Genomic DNA, 17,197 nt, shown 5'->3' with positions numbered 1-17,197 from the left:
TATGAAATGGAACTACCGAAAATAAAATAAGAACTAAAATACAAACGTCCGGAACACTTATTATATACACCATTCAGTTTGGATATGTAAAAATAAAATGTTATCGAGGTTTGAATGTCAGTTTTGTCCCTACTCATCCCATTTCACGGTATTGAAATAATTATAAGAAAACATTTAGCAGTAAAATTAAATGAGTAGGTACCTAAATCTATGCTGATTATAAATTCTAACGCCTCTATAAACATGAGCCTAAACGAATAAATTAAAACAAGCAACACAACTTGAAAATATTCAGTTAGGGGCTGGCTGGGCATGCATAAACAAAAGACGGCGCGACTCGAAACAGCCAAGTGTAATGAAATAACACGAACTCGCTAAAACACATGTAGGTAGAAGTTATCTCGACAATACGCACCAATGCGCCAAACTTAGCCAATTTACATCGGTACAGGCGAGGGCACAAGTCATTCATAATTAATATCTGTAACAAATTCATACCCTAGAGATATACCTATGTACCTAGTACACCTAGGTACGTGGGTAGATCAACTATTTCAGAAAAAATGTTGAACCTTGTTCTACCAAAATGCTAAGTAGATGGCCCATTATGGAAAGAGCTCACTGCCACAAAAAGTCATTTTTGTTTAATTTAAATACCAAATACCTAGGTTATTAGACGACCCAAGGCAACGCACCTACTTAGGTAACCATGGCAACGAATGACAAGAAAAAGTTGATTCACCCTCCTAATGCCATAATTACCTACCTATTGTTGATAGAATTGTAGGTAGGTACGAAGTTTAAAAATAATCTCAATAACGGAAGTAGGTATTTTAACTTATATTGTACTGTATAATCCACTGCAGTCTGCATGATTTTGTGATAATGCTTATCATTTTCTGAAAATAGCAATAGGATAAAGATTGTCACACAGGTTTTTATTTAAAACGGGGTTTTAGGAATATTAAGAAAACAGTGTAATATATTTATACAAATGTGGAACAGGTAGGTAGTGCCTAATTAAATATAGGTATTATACTTAGTGGAACTAACAGTGGATGAAATTAAATTTAAATATAGGTAGTATACATACATAGGTATATATACACCAAAAAAAGTATATCGTTATTTTTCTTATGTTTAACATGAACTTTCATTTGGTCTATGGTATCTACTTGCGAACATGGACGAAAAATTTTAGCCTATTCACACTTATAAAAGTACTAGCTTTTGCCCGCGACTTTGTCTGCGTGGAGTTAGTAATTTGGGTAGTTTATTTTTACCCTTCTGCTTTTTATCGATTTCCCATACAAACTTCCACCCCCCTTTTCACCCCCTTAGAAGGTGATTTCTGGTATAAAAGCTACTCCATGTCCTTCCCCGGGACTCAAACTATCTCCATACCAAATTACAACTAAATCGGTTCAGCGGTTTAAGCGTGAAGACAGACAGGCACACTTTCGCATTTATAATATTATTAGTATGGATAATATATTTTGTACCATTTTTGTTTTTACATCGCTTCGAACTAATAAAACTCAAAACATGAAATGAATAGGTACCTATATCTAGCACTTGTGCGCTCGCTGGTACGCAGGCATAGCTCACGCGAACGGAAATGGAGTATTGCTTAACTTTCCAGACGCGGCCGAATTTGCTGCCAGCCACAGATCACCATGCTAATAGATAGTGCATATAAGACCGCGGAGTGCGGGCCTCGGCGCAGTATTTTACAAGTAGAATAGCGCATATATGCTACGTAGTCTTAATAAACGCTTCATAATGCGGGGTCTGTGTGAGGTGTGGTCTATGCTGTACAGACGAGCGCAACCTTTCCTAATTTACCATGTTATGGCAAGCGTGCAAGTATATGGCCATTTAAAGTTCTTTATAATACGCCATAAGACCTACACAACCATACTTATATACCTACTATGTTGGTACCAGTACCACCATCAAACGCACAGGTTTTAATACCACTAATAAACTTTGAAGGTTAATTAAACAGCACAATAAAGGTAGGATATCTAAGAGTCTTTCAGCTAGTTTTCATGACCGATCGACCGGCATGACATGATTATTAAGAAAAAAATGTAGACCTATTCGAATTCGAGCCTATCAGGAGCCCGTCAGGGGTAAAAACTTTTATTAGGAATAAAATAAGTAGATAGACATAGCTAATTAAAAATGTAATATATAGATAAATAAGTATATAGGAAAATCTAAACCATTACATCAAATCAAACCATAAAACCAAACAAACTAACCAATCAAATCAAACTAGTGACCAATACCATTTATAAGTACTTTTTTCTAACACTCTCTTACACTCGGTCATCAGTTGCCCATAATATAAATAAGGCATTGTTTTCCCAATATATTATCGCTCTGTAATATCTATTATAATAGGTACGATAGATATCAAGTTAATTGATATCGTGAGCACGTCTTTAAGTAAAAATCCGGTAACTGCACTGTTACAATACCTGTCCGTTTTCTAACACACTTTTAAAACACAACCATTCGGGTTTAATCATGATAATGAATTTATTTTTAGGTAGTATACATACACATAGAATTGTAGGTCTTACCACTTACCACTTATCCCAGTTGGTAAAGAAGTTACACGCTCGTTTTCTAGTAGAAGGTAGCACATCGTTTTAGGAGTAAAACTAGTTCATATATTACATTACTTAATATACTTAATCCCAATCAGCTATACAAGCAGCTGCTTTTAATCAGCCATAATAACTTCTAATCAGTTAAAAGGTAGAGTATAATATACATTTGATTTGTTATCGGAGTGTCAGTTTTTCATATTTGACTCTACTATTATAAAAATTGCAAATAAATAATCTGTTATTCTATACCAGAAGCAGTTACTAATTTTATGTTGAATTTGTAATTAGATTTCTTCGTAAGACGTGAAATCGAACGCTGTGCCTAACAGAAGCTCACCAAGAATAATTAAGTGTAATCTGCCGTTAGCCATTAAAGCCGTTTACTGGCCGTCACAATACATTAACCGCCTCTTCTCAGTCGGATGATGTGACGCAACGGTCCCATTATGGACTAGCAATGACTGATTACATGAACTAAATACGATAATCCCATTAAAACTTCACGAAGAAGTTAGTTTTTTTTAAGATGTCCGTATTTTAGGAAGTGCTCATAACTGTCTTAACCTCTTGTCAGATGATAAGGATCTTGATCGTATTTTTAGTCAGTTTTTTGCATGTTTTTCGAGAACATTTTTTTCTGCTCTATTCAGCACAACCGTGGTTGGAACCCACGATTTTTGACCATCGCACACATATATGAAAACTTAAGTAACACTCCGACACCTTAAGACAGTGCAACTATAATATCATTCTTTAATTATACATATAAGTAACTACCTACGTACCTACTTTAATTTTTTGTGTACCATTCCAAACCTAAAAAAACCAGACACTTATTTTTTAGATCGATATTAAGACCGATAACCGTTATCTATACTTTCATTAGTACTCTCTTCAGTCAGTTCAGTCATAAAAACAAAACAAACAAACAATAATTTATTCGCATAGCAGCTATAGCATACAATGTATCGAATTTTAATTTCTTCTTTCTTGTAATCACCTAAAGACTAACTGTAGCAACTTAATTGTAGTCCTATTATGGCACTCACTGCAAATACTTAGATTAAGTAGGCACACAAACTAGGCTTACCAACCTAGTTTCTTTACCTAGCTTAGTTAGCTTCTACCTACTTATACACTAGACAGAAGGCAAGTTGACTACACCGTGCTAGAAATTACAATCTATTATACCTTTGTTGCATTCTGTAAACATGTTGGCGGCCGCGCGTGGCGGAGGTATCGATTAGTCCCTGTAGCAGTGGTAGTTACAATTAGAAAAATCGATCGCTACCAAATAGAAGAGAAAACAACAGTTAGTTTTATTGCCGGTGCTTACCGCTCGAAAGTTCGCCTGACTCGATCGCCATCTACGTGCGCACTAGGTGCCCTAATTAGTTAACTTTTTCGAATCGGCGTTTTGCTCTAGTTTCCTTCCCATAACATTTGTTGTAATTTACATGGAGTTAAATTGGACATAATAAAACAAGAATGACATCCAAAACTATGGATTCAAATAAATTTCGAAGCGGTAGAGTTTAATTACCAAAACAGGCTAACAAGTATAAACAACCCCCAAAAATGTAGCGTGTCAGTTTATAGTTAGTTAATTTTCTTCCGCCCTTATGACTTTTAATTTATTCCAATTAATATCCTTAAAGTTGCCTACGTCACTACGACGTACTTAATACAATGTCTATAGTTCCCATCGAGTTTTTTTCTAATCGCTCATTATTAGGCCCGATATAAAAAAGGTCCGGCGTCCGCTCGAGTGCACTGGCGTTCGTCCACCAAAGAACTTAATGTATTCATTTTGCTTTTATAGCTTTCGCGTGATTAACTTTGATTGATTGCATCCAAATATTGATATTTGATATTAAAATCTGTGACCGGCGCTGTGTAAACGGGACGGGGTTATGCGAGGTTACTCGGGAGGGAAGGGACCGGCAAACTGTTTATTCTGTATTCAGATGTGATAAGGTAATTGTATTGTAATATTCGTTGAATAACATGGCTTTGCAGCTGAAATAATACCCCTATATCGATCCGTTAGCATTTGTACTTTCCCATTGGGAGTCCAAACTTTACATTTTAAGTTTTTTAATTTTTAACGATTACCTCGGTATGTGGCGTAGTATCCATTAATTGTCTCCATCCAAATTGGAGGTTGGTAGGGTGTACAATGTTTCCGGTCGGTTGGCATGGTGACGGTGATGCGCGCCGAGCTTGATGGATGAAGGTAGCGCAGGCATGCGGCTCAGCCACATGAATTCGTGTAGCGAGCACCACCTTCCAACTACCAATACTAAAACAAAACAACAAGACCTAACTGGAACCATACCGCATGGCCATAAAGCTCTAAATCGCATGTAAACTGATACTCACAAAATGTAGTAATAACTTTGTACGAGATGTACGTAGTGTAGATGAGTCGGTGGTTTTGTCACGATTTGTCATACATTGAGCTGTGGTTACGGACATCCCTCGAGGATGCTTGTTCTGAGTGAGCAGAAGTTATGAGAAGCATGCTATGGGAAAGATCATTCCGGGTAGCCATTATAGATTATGTTTTTAATTGATAATGCTGTGCGGCATTCGCTTAATGGAGGTCGTGCAGGAAAGTTCGCTTTTACATTTTGTAGATGTATACGTTTCGAATCGAGCTAAATATGGGTAATATCTGTACATGTATAACTAATACAAACATTAGGGGTTTGGCTGTTACCGCATACTAACGACCGGCTTCTCGGTAAAGGAGTAATTAAATTAGGAAAAGCTGTACACATTAATAACCTTATTTTGAGCAAACACCGAGTAAATGGGGGCTCGAGGCCATAAGTTGCGTGGTGATGTTAAAGAACGCACCTATAAATCGCCGAGAAATTACGATTTGGGTATGTTTTTCATTAAGGCCATAAAAATTTTTGCTTTTTAAACATTAGGGCTGACCGTAAACGGCGTTAAGCGGCGCTCGGAATGGGAGCCTATTTTCGCAGCACATTACTGAGGATGAATGATTTCCTGGCCGCCATGATTTATTCTGCTGCGGCTGCGCGCCGCGACACAGACTCATTACTAGCCACCAATAAAGAATGGACACTCCGCGCTAAGAAAGAAGATATCGCATTTGTCTTTCTTTGTACATACCTACGTCTGGAGATAGCTATCGGGACGGTTTATCTGCTACTTAATTTCGATTTGTTTACTGGAATACCAAAAGTCACCTTGCGTGTTTGGTGTCAGTGGTTTTTTTGTTTGATTAAATTTTAGTCTGTATTAAAGTGACTTTGGTATGATTTTGATTCGACTTTCTAGTCACTCACATGGACTTGTCGCACATTACTATCTTTCACCTTTTTACTATCGTCCAAAATTTAATTTCAAATACTTATCTATAAGACAGCTGAGGATTGGCACAAGCTGTCATATTAGATATCATAGCACATTTATTAGTTAGTTTGGGGTTTGTGATGGTCTAATTAATCTTACAAAATGTCAGCGAAGCCAAGATTATCAGTTACCTATCGACCAACGCTAATCAAAAAGTAGAATAAAGTCGGGATGAAAGATGCCACGGAAAGTAACGTCATCATTTTCATACATTATTTAAGCTTCAATTGGTGTTTTCTATAAATTATAATCACTTGGCGGGCCCCCTATGAATATAACCTTCAATTGTCCCTTCTGTCCATTACTCGTACTCTATGTACGGAGCCTGCACGCTCGTTTGCTCCCGTTGTTTCGATGCGGACCTCTTGTATTCAAATTAATCGAATTTAAATACACTTGATATTTGCACGTTCTACAATTATTATAGTTAATCGACTTACCGTTTATAAAGTAACTGACAGCTTTTATGTGTGTATTGTGTGTACATACTTTTTTAGTACATATTTGAAGTAGAAGTGTTAGTTACCTACTTTTTAATCAAGTTTGACATAATTTATCACGCCTAATTAAATAATTGCATTAAAATAAAAATAAAACAATTATTTTTATTTTTATTAAATACGTTTTTAAAGTGTGATGCTAAACATGCATTTAATTTTGAAAAAAAAAAACATATGTGCGTTAAGATACCATGGTAGTTCTAATCCAACCATTGTTAATTCTTTTGTATGCATATTAGGCTGTAAAGAAGGTATTTAAATCTTAGTACATATTACTGCTGATTTGTTACGAAGATAGTCTTAATATTGTGATATACATTCCATCTACTAATTCTGTAGTTTTTAAACTAAAGATAAAGAATGACTTGGCTAAAAATAATGGTAATACCTAATTATATGTATTTATCTATTTTTTATCCTTCTGTTAAATAGCTACACGGATTTTTCGGGGCTAAAAAATAGGAAAGAAAATAGTTACCTCACCCTAGAAAATTATGCTACCTATCTATAGGTATATATATTCATGTACCTACATTTATTTATTGTACATTAACACAAGTAGACCTGGTGCACGTTGTGTCCGAGGCTAAAACAATAGAACCGAAGCCCGCGGCCATTATAGTTGGTGAGCTCGCCGATCAAATAACCGTCATCAGTGGCTCTTCGGGCAGGTGCAGTTAGCAGGCACAACCAGGCTTCTATAGGCATACTGTGCTTACTGTGACCTGGGATATGGCCATGATCCGTATTGGAAATTGACTACGTATACAGATGTGCAAGTTGCGGAGTTTACAAAAAGCTAAAAAAGTTCTCGGCAATTTCAGGATAACTTCACAGTAAGCAAAGGAAACTTTCATTTTGGGAATGGAAAATTTTGATTCTTATGAGTACAAACAAGTGAGGAGTTTCCGAAATGTTTTTCATCTGAAAAAAAAAATTCAAACTTTACTACGGCACATCAGTAATTATAATCAGGTATCTCGGTTTTATTTTAAAATAGCACCAATAAAGGGAATATTCCAATAGCAACAGCATTGGAGCGCAATTCAATGCTACGAGATTTATCAAGGACATCGGCGTTGATGATATCATCCAGTACAGTTAATTTGTAGTATATTGTATTTTTCTCTTTATTTCTCATTCTACTCAACCAAGGATCACAACAACGTTCGCTCCAACGGTGTCCCGCAACCTTGATCAGAGCGCTGGTCCACGTGAACCTTTCGGATTATTTCCCTAAATCTACCACTCGTAGACATTAAATTCTACTTGAACTATTACGAGATGAGAAATACTTAAAGTGGGAATCAGGAAATCTCTAAGGAAAGTGGTTTTTGGCCAGCTGCTTCACAACACTAAGAATGTCGTGACAGTAAAGTCAAATTAGATCAATAAGGGCTTCGTGGCTAATGTGTCAAGCGGCTTATCTGGCGCGGTACGGCACGGTCGTCCGTCATCGCCGTCATCGTAATGCTATTGATTAAGTCCACAAGTCTTGGCCGCTGATTTATTAGTGCTGATTACCACCTTACATGTGAGGTTAGATTGTAATTATTTCAGAATAGATGGGATAATTTCTCGCAAAACTTGTTGCTTTTCATCTATTGTGTCTAGGAGTAAACTTGGCTGTTTCCTGATGGACCCCGTTTCTGCTCGATCATGAAACAGCTACATTGTTTATAATATACCTACAATAGATGCATTCTTTTGAGTATAGTTCCTATCTGCTGGGTAAATAAACTGAAAAATGTCCTTTGTTTCTTTTGGTTTACATTCATGTGAGCTGAGCAAAGTGTCTGTGCTTACCTTCGCGCTATCGTTTTTTTTAAACAGAACTTTCCATTTAACGCACGTGTTATAATAGCTAATCAAGCACTTAATAATAATCCTAACCGAATGATACGCTCGGATGGAACCTTCGTTAGCAATAAAACAATTACGCTTCTAATGAAAATTGCACTCGTTATTGAAAAGAAAGAGCCGCGTTAATCTGCAGACATGCATTTGCATATTACAATACAGCTTAATGTGAACGTGGTTATTCATATTTCAGCTATAAATTTCTTCATTGCAACGACGTATAACGGAGTACAGTGTTAAAGTAGCTACTATCCATTTTTATTTCAATAAGCAAGCGACAATTGTGTAATTAGCGATTTTTTATTTAATTATGTTATCGAATACATACTTACTAGTATAACAAAACCTTAACGGTCAAAAGGCGGGTTTGCCCACACGAAGCTATTTCTAATATTTGCATGAATATAATATGTATGACAAAAATATACGTTAGCAAATATTTTCTGAACGTTTTGCGAGCATGTACAAGATAGAATGGGAGCAATAATCAAGCTCTTTGTTATGAAATAGTTTGAAGGTTACTAGACCCTGGTTATGAGGTGAGATTAAGTTATAGGTTGTTGACGATCCGTGAACGGGTTAGCTGCGTGCCCGTGCGCAGGCCCGGACTCAGTGCGTTCGAGAGGATCACTTTCAACAATTTGTATTTATTTATTCGGACTGTATTTGGAACTTTTAAATTATTTCCAGCAGTTCAGTTCCAAACTTTCCATGTAAGGAACTACAAACTTCATAATGTTAATTTTATGTTGATTTAACCTTTATCGCAATAAAAAAAGAATAAATAGCATAAAAAGTTAATGGAAGATAAATCATGATTACTAGTGACATTTTTCGTCGTGGTTAGTCAAAGAATGGAGACCGATCGCGTGATACCTCTCCCCGCTCTACACCGTTTTGTACTTAAGACTAAAAGCATTTAAAATCATATTTTTCTTCTAATTATTTTTACTGTCTACCTACTTCAGTGAGGGTAATTAATGGTGTTTTACAAATTATGTATACATATTTTGCATCGTTTCTTGCACGAACAATCATGTTCAGAGTAATGACCAGTCAAGGTTACCATAGTTTTCTCTCTCGGAAAGCCAAATGATTAAGTCACAAGTGGACACACTATTTATGACTAATTTAATTTACGAATTCGTAAATCTACCCAGCACATTTCGAGGTGTGTCGATCGCACGAATACGGCTCAATCCCATCCGTCTTCCCATGCAAGCTTTGGCTATTACGTTGTTCATTGTGTGCATAGTAGTTGGTCTGACGAAGAGCTAGTTAGTGTATAATCAGGGGTCCTTACCGGCCAAGGATTACATATTGCGGCTCGGCAAATACACATTGTCATTTCGACCCTGCACGTTGTCGAGTATTTTTCTCCGATACCGTAATGCGCGAGTCACGAGCGGTTATGTAAGCAGGCTGCCGGCCGGCGCCGTCATTATAGGCATTACTGCGGGAACACTCGCTCTCTCGCCCCGCCATTGTCAAGATTGTGGGGTCAGAGAGACCCCGACGTTAACCAACTTGTAATTTCGCAACAACTATTCCTGTAACCCAATAAATCGTAGCAAAACAATTTACTTTGGAGATTCAAGAGCGTCTTATATCACGTTTAATGGCAGACATCGTGACCGCTCCACGGTTATTAATTATGGAAATGATTATGACGGCTCATATTCTGCTCATGTCGTGTCTAACGCTATACTAGGTAAGTGAGTAGGTGAGGTTACAATTGTCATAATCCAATGACGTAAGTATTATTTGCGTAGAGTGGCGGCACCTGCTTAGAACGCCGGTCTCTAGGGCACACCTTGCCATTCACCAAGAAGGTATTATTTTTCCTTAATCTACTTGCAGGTACACGACAAGACGTATACTACCGGCGAACTTGTTTGTAGTTATTTACAGAAATTTTGAGCCGTTGTGAGCATGTTTGTCGCGTGTGCAGGCAGATAAGATTTAACGATTGTCATTTAAAGTGGAAGTTGCGGTCATAAATGTTTCAAGTGGTTATTTTAAAGTTAAATAATTTTACGAAGCTAAGACATTGATACATTTTATTATAGCTACCACAATATCATTATATTTGGACTTTGACAATGGAACTAAGTAAGCATAGACCAACCACTAAATTATTTTGGATTTGACCAATTTCTACGTCTGTGTTGGCTTGAGTACCTAATGGCAGGGATCGGAACCGGTTTTTTGCAAAAACCTAGAAATAACCATATTTTTTTAATTATTTTATACTCGAAATGTAGGACTCAGTTGTGTTTTTAGGTTACGATTTCGTATTATTAGATTGCCCAATTAGAAATGAAGTAATTAGCAAAGAACGAAAAAATACCGTTTCCGTTCCCATACAAAAAATACCGGTATCCGATCCCTGCCTAATGGTGTAATGGTTGATGGTGCCAATCACAATGTTTTCCAAGACTCAACAGAAAACGACCGAATTGTTAAATGTCATACGAAGCTATGCAATTTGATGTTTCCTTGTAGGCTTGTACTAATAGCTTATTGCTATGTGATCTAGGCTTTCTTAACCTGTTCATTAGTAACAATACTTGAGCGTCAAGTGGAGCGGAAATTTTCCAAAGGCAGGTTGGCACTGCGCACGCCGGCGGCATAGCAAAGAGCGCAGACGCGGCGGTGGCTTTGATCTCTGAATCACAAGTGTAACGTGACATATCCGTGCGGTCACTACCACCACTGTTTTACGCGTCTATGAACTTGGATTTGAACGGTTAACTGGATCGAGTGGCTCTGATTTGGGTAGAGTTGCTTAGATGAGATGTGCTAGACGAAGAACTTTCGTCGTCCTTTTATATCTTGTATGTGATGTTTGTTTGAGAAAACGGGGGTAGATAAATGTAGAATAGAAACCAAAGAAAGCAAAGAAATGGGTGATGGTGTGTCTTAATGTCAATTAAGGTTTAGATGTACAAAAGCAATTGAATATCTTCGTAAAAAATAAAAATTAACAACACATTTGTACCTACCTACGAGTACCTATTTAACATAAAACTTAATCAATAACCAATATCAGTCAGATTCTATAACGAAAACAAAAGTTTTAACTTCCTTCCTCGCTCCTCGAAAACAGTGCTGTCCATTGACAACTCTCCAAACAATGATAATTTATTAAAATGCAATAACAATAAAATTCGTGTCCGGACATTATTGATGTTAAGTTATTCTCCAAACGCCACTTAATGAGAAGTGATGGGTTCGTATGAAAATAAAATAAAAATACAATGTGGGTTCCAAACACGGTGCATCGCGTATGCAGGGCGCATGTGCTTAAAATTACATGTCCTGTATGCGAGAAATTCCTGCCACGGCAATGGCCGAGAAGAAATTGTCCTATCATCTCGTTAAAATGTAGCCATGGCTACTCTACGCGACTTAGGTTACCTCGTAAAATGCTAGCTGTATAACTTTATTATATGTATGTAGGCATTATATTAGCAGTACCTCGCGGGGCTGAGAGCGTACGTGCATGCAAACAAAGACAGACTGCCGTATTCGAACTTCAAGATATTCACAAGAGAGGACACGTACTAGATCCATTCTAGATACGTTATAGTTTAGATTTCAACTAGTTCTCTTTTGCAGCTCAATTCGGGCAACCAATGTCACTTTTTCGTTAGATAGTGTTAGATATCTATTAGATGTGAATTGGATCTCTAAGTCATATCTTGTGGAAATCGTTCAAGAGTATCTCCAGAATCGCAGAAATGTCAAATTTGACAGGTTAGATCTTAAACATATCGTTATCGTGTCTTGGTGATGTCTAAAAGATATCTCGTAGATGTCTATTTCAAAATCCGAATCGGGCCCACGGACGCTTTTTGCAGGCTGGTGGTGATGAACGATTTTTAAAAGACTGTTGCGAATCGTCTTTATTTGGTCGCCTCATTAAAGTCGCGGATTACCGAACCATTTATGATTATTGCAGTCAACTTAACTTTACATTTAAAGTCGCTTAAGCGAGCATTGGGGTTTTGATTTAATTATCGGTTATCACCGAAACTCTGTATGTTTTAGTGGTGTTATCGTAATGCCATAACCGTTCTATAGCGAGCTATAAATCACTGGGCAGACACCCACGACGATCGACTGACTAGTCGACGACTAATCCGGGCTTAACGGCTTCTGTCGAAACGAATATCGATTTTGACGTACTCGAAAAAACTGAGAGTGGGAAGTAAACGAACTACTCAAACTAGTTTATGTAACGTATTTTATTCACTCTCAGCTCCTTTTTGAGGAAGATGTTATGCAATAAAATAAGTAGGTACCTAGGTACTTACTTAATCATGGGTGTCACCTGGTTTAAACGTGAGATACCTATACCTACCTATTCGTATTTCGAGTTTCTTTTAGGTCTTAAAAGTATAAAAAAGTTGCCAAGGCGTGAAAGTATACATACTATTTATGTAGTAGGCCCCAGGTACACACCAATTTATGAAAAATAAACGATGTCTAAATACGTTATAGGCGTTGTAGCCAACGTTTTACCAATATTTAACAAAAATGTCGAAACACTACTAGCTGGCGTTGTCGCGCTACTCGACAGCTTTTCCGTTCCCGGCACTAGTTGTTATTCCCGCCGTCGCCTGTCACGGCGCTCGGTGGCACAATAATAAGAATTGTAATATAAAAGCATTATAATCCAATCACAAGGTAACGCGAGGAGTGACCGCCCGCGAGCCGCATTTACCATTCGGGCCGCGATCAGACCAATCGTAAAATATTTTTGGCTGTTAACAACCGAAGTATATCACCACTTGACAAAGACACACACATCGTTTCATTTACTATTCATTACAACGCATGTACTATAGATTTGTATGACTGGTTTGGATTACTTTGTTGAAGGAAATCCGCCTAATTAGCGAATACAAATTTTGCCTTCAATCCGTCACGGTTGTATCTCATGCGTTCATTAATGATCGGCCAATTAATATTACTAAAAATAATACTCTGAAAACCAGTTTCGGGACGTTGAGGATTCAGTTGCCAATAAGCTTACATCTATAACTACAACACGTAAGTGGCAAAGTTGTTGGTTGGATAAATGGCTACTGTACGGACACTTGAGGATGATTTGTCTTTTAGTTCCTCTTCAATCAAAGGTTAGATAACATCGTGGGCATCGTGGCGATTAGTTGACTTCTGGACGGAACAAACCCCGTGCCGTGCAACTAAACTAGTCACGCAGGTTCTTCATCCCTGCGTCTTCTGGGCCAGCATTTTTCCTGTCTCATATTTATCATAAAGCTGACTACTAAACGCTGCTTACGTACCTACTTGTGACCTTTTGATTGTGGAATGTGAAATATAAACAGGGTAGCTAATGTTATTGCAAAACCAAAACAGACATCGTTTCAGCTTTAGTAGGCACCTAAAATACTCGGCGTCGATACGACGATCAATAAATTAAAATTAATTCGGCGTGCGAACGCTGAGATCCGATACGCGATACCGACGCCTACATTTATCATTCGCTAACACGTCGGACATTTCACAGGGGACGCTCGCCGCGGGAACGTAATCTTTATTACAACACTATAGAGGTTACGCTGTACCGATGATTGAGCACGTAATGAACTGTCCTCCAACAAAGGATAACACGTCTAAAGACAATGCGTGGAAGGGATAAGATAGCATGCGTGCGGTTGTAAAGGCAGAAGCATACGCACGGCACGCTCGCATCGCGGATGCGGCTGATGTCACGGTTTGCAAATAAACCGCACCAGACTGGACGACGCTGCGGCCTGACCTTGGCGACCAGCGAGAAAGTTCTCACGACTTCAACTCCCCTATCTTTGTCCACAAGCAACAGCTAAATGTAACCACCTAAGTCCCGCTTATACATAAACGAGAGGGTTACAATTCTGAACTGTAATCAAATTGGTATACTTAGGGGAAGTAATTGCACTTATTACCGGAAGACGTCATGCTGTGTGGCGCATCAAGCGCAGGGCATGCGCACATTAGGGGTATTCTACACATGCCGGTTACGAGGCAATTTTAACCGAAGGGGCCATTTTCGCCGCGAGCTAAGGAAAGGAGGGCGCTCACTTTAGTTTTAACCACGCCTTAATATGTTTGTGAATGTATAAATAAGGGACGAATAAATGAAATTAAAACATTATTTTGGTGTTCGTTCTACCTATTAGTCTTATAAATAAGTAATGAGAATTTTACTTGTACGAAACGAATACCGTATTTAACATTCAGTGTGTCAAAAGACATTATAAATTGAGTCAGTTTTAACCCGATTCACTTTAATTGTACACTAACAATGGTAGGTGGTTGAATATGCAAAAATGAAAAGATAAATGATTCTCATGTCTCTAACAGCAGCTGAATAATAGCTAAAAAGATTCGTCAACTGCTAAAGGGGTGAAAACCGTTACAGAGAGTAAACACCCGTAGTTCGTGAAACAACAGGGCCCGGGGCCTGCGGCGCGGTGATAAGATCTGGAGTTGCATCTGCCATGGGGGCAGGGTTCGGTTCCCGGTCGTGCTGTGAGAATCCGCGCGATTGGTTTATGATTTTAGTGAGATTGTCCACTGTGATTAGCAGTACGCGCAGATTACTCCTGCGGAAATAAATAAATAAATCAATAGGTACTTGTCCGGGAACCAGGGAGAACTCGCGCGCGCGGGATGACGGGTCTTTCGTGTACTAAGCTATTTTGTTACAACTAATAATATGTACCTATATAATTCACATTATTCAATACAACTCAGAATATCTGCAGTTCAGACTTACTTGGATATCATCTACTTATCAATATCTACATAGCTAATACAGATATGTGTATACTATCATCATAATCATAAATTCATAACCATGTAATTGTGTAGTTAGAATTCTAAAATTCCAACTCTCTATAAGATATTCAATGCGGCCCGCAGCTGAATGTATTATATTCATCCTTTATTAATTGTTGGTCCCACAAAACCATACTCGAATCAAAACTAAACAAGCTCTCGAGATAACGAGAACGCGTAAAACTAGCATCCTATTCGAGAGGACCACTTAATGTGGGCCATACGAATTACATATGCATGCGAGATTTCCCCAGATAACGCATCTGGAATCCTAATTTAATTTCCGTGCCTTATTTGTGTAGTTTTTGTTTTCTATTAGCCTTGGTGAAATGGAGTACGAGGCGGTACAATCCGGCTGTTCAAATGGCGTATCTAGTACAATGACTGAAAGCCCTTAATGAATAAAAAGCCCGACCCCGTACCACGGTTTTGCTTTGTAATTTGTGTTTTCATAGTTTTTATATGAATGTAACAGCGTTTTTGTAAATCTTTTATGTAATGCCAATAATATAATGGTGATACAGGATACACTATACAGGTGAATTACACTATAATAAAATTATTAAATTTGGTATTGAACTTTTTATATAGGTATTGTTTTAATTGCCCAATTTGTTTCCATTTGACTATATTTCAAGAAACATAAAGTTGTAGAGTTATATAAACTGTAAAACACGATGTTTCAACTTTATTTTATGCTAACTACCCGCCGAACTTACCCTGAGCAACCCTGCGTTTGTCGCACAACTGGTGATTTGGAGCTCCTTGGTACCGGGCAGGTAGGGCATGTGGCGAGATGGCGCGATAACACGAATTATTCATACGCTTATCGTCCGCCATCGCCTGCTATTGTGGCCCTGGCCTAACGCGGGGGTGCGCGGACCTTGTCAAAACGTTGCTGTGCACTCCGCCTAATGCCAAAGATTGATTATTTTATAGTAATTATTGTTTTCTACTGTATTTGTTGTAATGACCGGCAGATTAGGTACGTGATTATGCCAGTAGGAATCGTTCGCTTTTGCATACCTAATTGGCGTGAGCACAGTGCCTGCCTATGTATTACGAAAATACGAAAATAGGCTGAAACAATACGCGACTTTTCAACGCGGAGGATCATTTGTGTCATTCATTGAATTTTTTGTTGTTCGATCGGCTTGTCTAGCTGGATAGCGCGCAATGTACGCCGTACGGGCTCGATAACATCGCTGATAGACGATAATCTCTACTGCGATCGACACCTGGCGATGTGATGCGGGCATGTATGCGACCCTATTGTCTATGTAAGCACGTGTACACAGGGAGTCTTTCCCCAAATTTCAGTTTAGCTATTTCACTTTGCCTCATGCTGTGAAAATATAACGTGTAACATATTATGATTGAATAAAACGCATACATTTAACATATTGTACACAGTGTGTTAACCGTAAGTAACCCAATAGTTGAGTACCCGCAGCGCACTGCAGGACAGCGGGGCGGCCGCGGTAGGGAAGGCCCCTAACAAACCCACCAATCGAACCAGCCCAACAGATATCATTACGGCACCCTTCCAAATGTACACACCGGTACATATGTTCGCCTTCACGTTTAAATAATAATTGTCAAATACAATTGAATTAAAAAGGGGAGGACTGACGCCAACACGAACTGAGCGAATGAAGCGCCGCTACTATTTTTTCCGTTTCGCAAACAGAAGCTTTTTTGAATGGTTTCACGATTTAACCACGTACGCAAACAAATCAACGCGGTGTATAATCAGAACTGAGTACATAATTAATGAAATTTCCAGCTGGCCTACTATTTTAATTGCCCAGTGTTGTGACACGGCGCTTTTGAAACATTTCGGAAAAGAGCGGCCTTTGTTCACGGACGCGCCCGGCCGGCTCGCTCGGAGTTATAACCATTATTTGTTTATCAAATATGCATTACACTAGAATATTCATGACCGCGATAACAATATTTTGAGATGAAGATGTCGTG

General features: G+C 38.3%; 1 protein-coding gene across 2 annotated transcripts in view; it reads left to right on the top strand.

The window, feature by feature from the left end:
• LOC134650210 (GATA-binding factor C-like) overlaps positions 1–17,197 on the top strand; it is a 103,567-nt gene that overhangs the window by 24,402 nt on the left and 61,968 nt on the right. The gene's annotated exons all lie outside the window — the stretch shown is intronic.

The sequence above is a fragment of the Cydia amplana genome, chromosome 8 (assembly GCF_948474715.1).
Source record: "Cydia amplana chromosome 8, ilCydAmpl1.1, whole genome shotgun sequence".
Taxonomy (NCBI): Eukaryota; Metazoa; Arthropoda; class Insecta; order Lepidoptera; family Tortricidae; genus Cydia; species Cydia amplana.
Note: the sequence above shows the minus strand (reverse complement) of the source record. Positions and strands in the feature narration are given on the sequence as shown.